Source organism: Nicotiana sylvestris, chromosome 3 (assembly GCF_000393655.2).
Source record: "Nicotiana sylvestris chromosome 3, ASM39365v2, whole genome shotgun sequence".
Classification (NCBI taxonomy): domain Eukaryota; kingdom Viridiplantae; phylum Streptophyta; class Magnoliopsida; order Solanales; family Solanaceae; genus Nicotiana; species Nicotiana sylvestris.
The window spans coordinates 149,836,738-149,843,332 of NC_091059.1; positions in this window are offsets into that span (position 1 = coordinate 149,836,738).

Here is a 6,595-nt window from a genome sequence, read left to right on the forward strand (position 1 = left end):
GATTTGCGAGCTCTAGGTATTCTTCTTTTGCCAAGTATTCCTTGATATCATGAAACCAAGGCTTTCCGTCTACTTCTTCTTCGACATGAGCACAGTAAGCTGGATGATCATGGATCTTTACCGGAATGGGATCAATGAAATTCTTGTCTGGATGCTGTATCATGGATGATAGGGTAACCAGTGCATCGGCGAATTCATTCTGGACCCTGGGAACATGCTGGAATTCTGTCTTTGTGAACCTCTTTCTCAACTCCTGTACAAGATGCAGATAAGGGAGTATCTTGGAGTTCTTGGTCGCCCATTCTTCTCGGACTTGAGGTATAAGCAAGTCCGAATCTCCAATTACTAGCAACTCTTGAATATTCATGTCAATGGCCATCTTGAGCCCTAAGATGCAGGCTTCATACTCGGCCATATTGTTGGTGCAGGGGAACTTGAGTTTGGCAGACACTGGATAATGCTGACCGGTTTCTGATACTAAGACTGCTCTTATGCCAACTCCTTTGAAATTTGCTGCTCCATCAAAAAATATTCTCTAACCGTCATAGGACTCTACAATATCTTCCCCTATGAATAATACCTCTTCATTAGGAAAATATATTTTCAGGGGTTCGTATTCTCCGTCCACGAGATTTTTAGCAAGGTGATCTGCTAGTGCCTGTCCTTTGATTGCCTTCTGAGTTACGTAGATAATGTCAAATTCGCTCAACAGGATTTGCCACTTGGCCAACTTGCCAGTGGGAATGGGCTTCTGAAAGATGTACTTAAAAGGATCCATCCTTGATATGAGATATGTAGTGTAGGCACAAAAATAGTTCCTCAGCTTCTGAGCTACCCAAGTCAAAGCACAATAGGTGCGCTCTAACAGAGAATACCGGGCCTCATACGGGGTGAACTTCTTACTGAGGTAATAGATGGCCTGCTCCTTCCTCCCCATTTCATCATGTTGCCGCAGAACACAACCGAACGCTCCATCCAATACTGCGAGGTAGAGTAATAGAGGTCTACCTGGCTCAGGCGGACGAAAATTGATGGTATTGATAGGTACTCCTTGATTCTGTTGAAGGCCTTTTGGCAGTCATCAATCCATTCGGTAGCGGAGTCTTTTTTCAACATCTTAAAGATTGGCTCACAGATGACAGTAGATTGTGCTATAAACCGGCTGATATAGTTGAGTCTCTCCAAGAAGCTCATTACATACTTTTTGTTCTTTGGCGGTGGCAGTTCTTGAATAGCTTTGACCTTTGATGGATCCAGTTCTATCCCTCAGCAACTCACAATGAACCCAAGTAGTTTTCCGGAAGGAACCCCAAATGCATATTTCGCGGGATTTAGTTTCAGGTTGTACCTTCTTCGTCTATTGAAGAACTTCCTAAAATCTTCCATGTGATCAGTGGCTTTCTTGGACTTTATGATGACATCATCTACATACACCTCAATCTCCTTGTGTATCATATCATGGAAAATAGTAGTCATGGCCCTCATGTAGGTGGCCCCTTGCATTCTTCAATGCGAATGGCATTATCTTGTAGTAGTACATCCCCCACGGTATAATGAAAGCTATTTTCTCAGCATCTTCTTCGTCCATCCAGATCTGATGATATCCAGCGAAACAATCTACAAATGATTGCAACTCATGCTTGGTGAAATTGTCGATCAGGATGTGTATGTTCGGCAAGGGGAAGTCGTCCTTTGGACTGGCCCGATTGAGATCCCAGTAGTCGACACAAACTCTGACCTTTCCATCCTTCTTTGGCACCGACACATTATTGGCTAACCATGTTGGATATTCTACTACCCTGAGAACCTTGGCTTTGACTTGCTTAGTGACTTCTTCCTTGATTTTCAGGCTCATGTCAGGCTTAAATTTACTGAGCTTTTGCTTTACTGGCGGACATGTTGGATCGGTTGGCATTTTGTGGGCCACAATAGATATGCTCAGACCAGTCACATCATCATATGACCAGGAGAATATGTCCTTGTATTCTCTTAGAAATTCTGTGTACTCTTCCTTTTCTAACGGTGATAAGTGAACGCCGATTTGTGTTTTTTACATTTTATGCATCTCCCAGGTTAACAATATCAGTCTCGTCTAGGTTGGACTTCAGCCTGTTCTCAAAGTTCTCGACTTCTTTAACAATCTCTTCTGGTATATCATCTTCCTCTGAATCTATATCTGTTTGTTGTGTTGTCTCGTGGCATGTCACAACCATTGGTTCATTAAGATAGGTAATAGTAATGCTGTATAAATAAAGTAATGAGAGAAAATAATAAGAGTAAGATTTGTAAGGAAACCGAAATGCTTTGATAAATTTCATAACTGTTTTGAACATTGGAAGATCCTATTGCGAAAAATTCAAAATGCGAATGGAAAATCAACTAGTAAAAATAAAAGATAGTGCATGATGCTTTGTTCAGCCTTGCTACCCCGAGGCTTTTCGGGCTCTGGTGGTTCTGATGGTGCAATTGTTGAGGCATGCTCCTCGGCTTACGGCCTGTATGGAAGGGCCTTACTCCTCGAAAACAACATAATAATCCCTATCATTGTCTTCCAGGAACAAATTCCTTACTGCTGCAAGTGCTTCCTCTTCTTCTCACCCATAGGTAACATCGGCTGGCTGGAAAGTCTGCTTCAAATGTGGTATTGGCTGCTTCAGCGGACAGTAAGGACCGCGCCATGGTGGCGACCAGTTGTTGAATTCCTCCCAAGTGTACTCATATCCCAGACCAAAGGTGGTGCCATGTTTCTTTAGTTTGATAGGCTTGGCGATTCCTTGGAGGTTCTTGCCAAGTCCTTTGCCAGGTTCATATCCGCTCTAGTTCAATATGCTTTCAATTTTGTTGTCCCACCATTTGTCTTTGTCAACGACATTGGCTCGCTCGATATGGTGATAGGTTTCTCCACCTATCTTTATTCTTCCTCCGATTGCTGGGATGGTTTGGTGACTGTATATGGGATTGCTACCGTCGCCATGAATGATCACCTCTTGGTGATTCCACTCAAACTTCACTGCCTGATGTAGTGTTGACGCAACAGCCCCAGCGACATGAATCCATGGCTGTCTCAATAGCAAGTTGTAAGATGCCGACACATCTATTACTTGGAAATCGACATCAAACCAAGTAGGCCCCATTTGCAAGCACAAACTAATTTCCCCAATAGTGCACCTTTGGGAACCGTTGAAAGTTTTGACGTTGATGGCCCCGTCCTTGATCTCATGCATCCCTTTTCCCAATGTTATAAGTGTTACCAACGGACAAATATTGAGGCCGGACCCTCCATCAATCAGGATCCTAGTGATAAAATAATCTTCGCATTGCACGGTGATGTGCAATGCTTTATTGTGACTCAACCCTTCTGGTGGTAGCTCATCTTCATGAAAAGTGATCTTATGACTTTCCAATACCTGCCCTACCATGTTTGCCATTTCTCTACCGGTGATGTTGCTTGGTACATATGCCTCATTCAGCACCTTCAACAAGGCATTCTTATGTGCATCAGAACTTTGCAGCAAAGCTAGGATAGAAATCTGTGCCGGTGTTTTGTTCAACTGATCAATGACTGAGTATTCCTTGGCTTGTATCTTTCTACAGAGATCATCAGGCCCGGTTTTAGTGATGGTCGGCCGACCAGAGGCCTGCTTACTCGACTCAGCTAAATGCTCCGGAGTATAAACCCTGTCGGTTCTTGTCATACCCTATGTCGCAACTGTTTCCCCGAACTTGGCTTTCCCTTTCCTTCTCACCTCGGCTGTGTAATCCCAAGGTATGTCATTTTTATGGAATGGTGTTACGTCCGACATTGCCACGGGGATTGGCGTGGATATCTTCACTTCGAACGGAGCATGTGCTTTGGGAGGTAAAACTGCAACTTCAAATGGTGGAGGTGCATTTGCTGAAGTCACAAATTCGACCTCGATTGGTGTTAATGTCTTTGCAGTCGCTTCGAGCTCAAGTGGCACAGACATGTTTATCTCAGTATCCCTAGAAGGCTGAGTCTGGACTACAATCAGATTAAGGGTGACTATTGGCTTTTTTGGTCCGTCACCTTCTGTGATTAAACCGATCGATCCTTTGGGATCCCAATCATCCTCTATATCAATCATGTGAACACCTCCACCCTTATGGTCCAGTAGAGGGTTGTTGTGGACATCCGGAATAGGAAAGGGATGGCGGTCAATGGGTTCAGCAATGGCGATATACTGTTTAGGAGGTTTGCGGTCAAAATTTGGTTGAGATCTATGGAAGTTTTGGCATGTAGGAGGTGATTGATGGTGGGATGGTTGAGCATTGTAGGCTTGGTAAAAATGTGCAGGTTGGGAATATCTGGGTAAAGTAGGTGGATATGTAGGAGGTGGAGGTGATTGATAAGTGGGTGGTGGAATTTGGTAAGAAGGTAAGGGTGCTTGGTAATTCGGAGTAGGATGATATGTGAGAGGAGGCATCAGATAGGTTTGGTATTTGATAGGGGATTTGGTTCTTTATGCAACCATTACGACACCTACGTCTCTTTTCTTAGACGTACCACCGGGCTGTAAAGCCTTATTGGTAGCTTGCAAGGCTTCAAAGTTCGTAACCATACCACTTTTGATGCCTTCTTTGATCCTTTCTCCTAGCTTGATAATGTCGAAAAATTTGTGGCTCTAAATCATCATCAGCCTTTCATAATATTGCGGGTCCTGAGCTCGGACGAAAAACTTGTTCATTTGTTCCTCCTCTAAAGCAGGCCTAACCTTAGCAACTTCTGATCTCCAGCGAGTGGCATACTCGCAGAATGTTTCCATAGGCTTCTTCTTTAGGTTCTGGATGTAGAACACATCTGGTGCATTTTCCGTGTTGAACCTGAATCTGTCCATAAAGTCGGACGCCATGCTTACCATTTTGACCATTTCTTTGGATCCTGGCCGATATACCAAGACAAAGCATCTCCTTTCAAGCTTCTCATGAAAAACTTCATGCGTATTCTCTCGTCTTTCCCTACTCCAACCAGCTTGTCACAGTACGTTCTCAGATGGACCCTTGGATCTCCTGTACCATCAAACATTTCGAACTTCGGAGGTTTGTACCCCTTGGGCAGTTCAATATCGGGCTATATGCAGAGATATTCATAGTTCAACCCTTCAATCCCCTTACTTCCTTCGATGCCCTGGATCCTGTTGGTCAATTTCTTAAGTTCTTCAGCCAGATTCCTGATGAGCAAGTCTTTATCATCAGACTCGGGTGCGTTTGGGATGGGTTGAGTGGAGTGTGGTACAGTCTCCACGTAGATGGGGTGTTATGGTGGGCGTGGAAATGGTCATTTGTGGAGTTCAAAGGTTCTAGGATGAGCAGTGGAGTATTATTGGAGGTATGGCAAGTGTTGCAGTGGTGGTGAGGAGCGGGATGGTTTTGTGACTTTGGGATATTTTGTGGAGGTGTGGGGTTCTGAGAATTTGGGAAATTAATGTCAGGAGTGGTGAGGGAGAATGACAAGTTTGCCAGATTCCGGACTTGGTCAAGTTCCTCCTGAAATTTCAACAGTTTCTGCTCGAGTTGGGACGCACTTTCTTTGGAGACCTGAGCACCATGAGTGACCTCTACCCGTTCAGTTGAGTTTTCCTTTCTGGTGTTGTTCAAATCTTCCATCTTTCCTTTGTTCCTGCTTCTGATAGGACTAGGAGGAGGAGTGGGTGGAGGGCCCTTTTGATCTTATGGAATATGATGATGATGCCATAGTGCACGAACTAATCTTTGGGAAGGGGAATAAATAAACAAAAAGTAAAAACAAAAAGATAACAAGTCAGTGAGGATTATAAGAAAATGTTGTGATATTTAAACACATAGTGCAAGAATGTAAATCGTGTCCTATTTGGGAACCTCTTTGTGCCCGAGGTAGGCCTAGCGACAAGTTGATTTGGAGAACTTAGAATGCTACATGCCTCATTTTATTGATAAAAGGTAGACGAATCCAAATCGACCTTGAATAGCAGGAAATAAAATATCACTAGTGGTCGTTGGCCTTATTACATTTCTTAAAGCAAAAGAAAAAACTCCTATCTATTTGGTCCCGGAAGGACCTTCCCCAGACTCGGTATCTTTGGCTCCGTCGAATAGCTTTCCCAACTCGCGAAGTCCCAACAATAGGTAGGCTCTGGCTAGATGTCTGCCCTCATTTCCCTCAGCATTTTGGCAATCCTCGATCCTTTTGAGGAACTTCCTTTCTAGTTCCACTATGCCTCGCTCCAAGTATCCCAGTCGCTTGTTGGCACTAATAGCCATATCTTTCCACTCCTCGATCAGCTTTTGGTTGGCTTCTTATATCTCACGGTGCTCGTTTTCACATTCCCGGATCCTCTTGCGCAGTTGATTGTATTTGATCTGTGCCTCGACCCTTTCATCTATGATCCTGTGGCCCCTAGTAAGTCCTGGCTGACCCAGACCATCGTGATTAGATTCCAACCAGCCTGAATAGTATGGAGTACAACCAGCATGGTATCTGTCTGGTTCGATAGTGTCTCCTCCCATGATGATCTTGCAATGCCACATATGCTGAGCTTGGCAGTTATAACGACTGTCATCAACTTGGAAGTCAGCCCGAAAGTGACTCATCTTGTCT